We start from the raw sequence: 966 nt of genomic DNA, 5'->3' as shown, positions 1-966 counted from the left end.
CGCGCACTCCTCCTGGACTCCAAAATACAGGGTCACTCGGTGAGCCTGATGCTGCAATCGGCCCCTCCAGCAGTCGACAACACTATTTTCCGTACACACTCGATTTTCAAAGAGGACGAATCATTACCATTTACATAGAGGTTTGATCTTCCCTTTTTCTTTGGTATCAAACGGAAGTAGGAAGTGCTACTTTGAATGTCAAGAAAACATTAGATGCCACTATGACAGACTGTAGACTATGCCTGTTGTGTTGATCCCCTCACTATACTCACTGTACCTACACCACACTGCGGCAGATCACTACACTTTTCACCAGCAGGAACAACACTGATTCTGTCGCTCCTCCCGACTCCCCGCCTGCGCCCCCGCTACAACGACACCTCACGGGCCTCCGAACTCAGCTGCCCGATCACCACTTCATATACCCTCTAAACTACCCTAAACAAGCCAGTTAAGTGGCCGGTGACGACAGAGAGGGCCCTGCCGTCCGCCTTAGCCTCACGTAGAGTAGACGCACACTGCCCATTGATTTGCTTCCGAACCCCGCTATAGCGCATGTGCTGGAGGGCGATGCCGAATGTCACCAACCGGCTTTTTCGCGCACAAGCCGTTTTTTTGTCGCCGTCGCTCTATGGACAGCAGTGAAAAAAGAGCATTTCGCAAACATCATTTTCGGTTGTTGATGATAACAGATCAAATACTTAGGTAAGAAACTTTGCCCAATAACAATGATGATAGAAGTTTTACGTTATTTCATAACGTAAATAGATTCTCGACTTTACAAGGCGCACATTTAACTTCTGTATGAAACCCCAACACATATTAAACTGAAATTGCATATGTAAGTTTCACAACTAGATACTGAGCTTAGAAAATAAATCACAGTTGAAATGAAAATGAAAGTGATTTAAACTTAAAGACAGTTGACGAAGTTAAACGAAATCTGTTTCGAGCGATTCACTGAAA

The 966-nt window shown here is 45.2% G+C and overlaps 1 protein-coding gene across 1 annotated transcript in view; it reads right to left on the bottom strand.

The window, feature by feature from the left end:
* LOC125041062 (peripheral plasma membrane protein CASK-like) overlaps positions 1-507 on the bottom strand; it is a 331,498-nt gene extending 330,991 nt beyond the window's left edge. The window contains exon 1 of the mRNA XM_047635816.1: positions 1-507. This exon is cut by the window's left edge and continues 73 nt beyond it. The gene's annotated coding sequence lies outside the window, so the exon portion shown is untranslated.
* Between the last annotated feature and the right edge of the window lie 459 nt (positions 508-966).

The sequence above is a fragment of the Penaeus chinensis genome, chromosome 3 (genome assembly GCF_019202785.1).
Source record: "Penaeus chinensis breed Huanghai No. 1 chromosome 3, ASM1920278v2, whole genome shotgun sequence".
In the NCBI taxonomy this organism is placed as follows: domain Eukaryota; kingdom Metazoa; phylum Arthropoda; class Malacostraca; order Decapoda; family Penaeidae; genus Penaeus; species Penaeus chinensis.
This window is presented reverse-complemented; position numbering and strand designations above follow the sequence as displayed.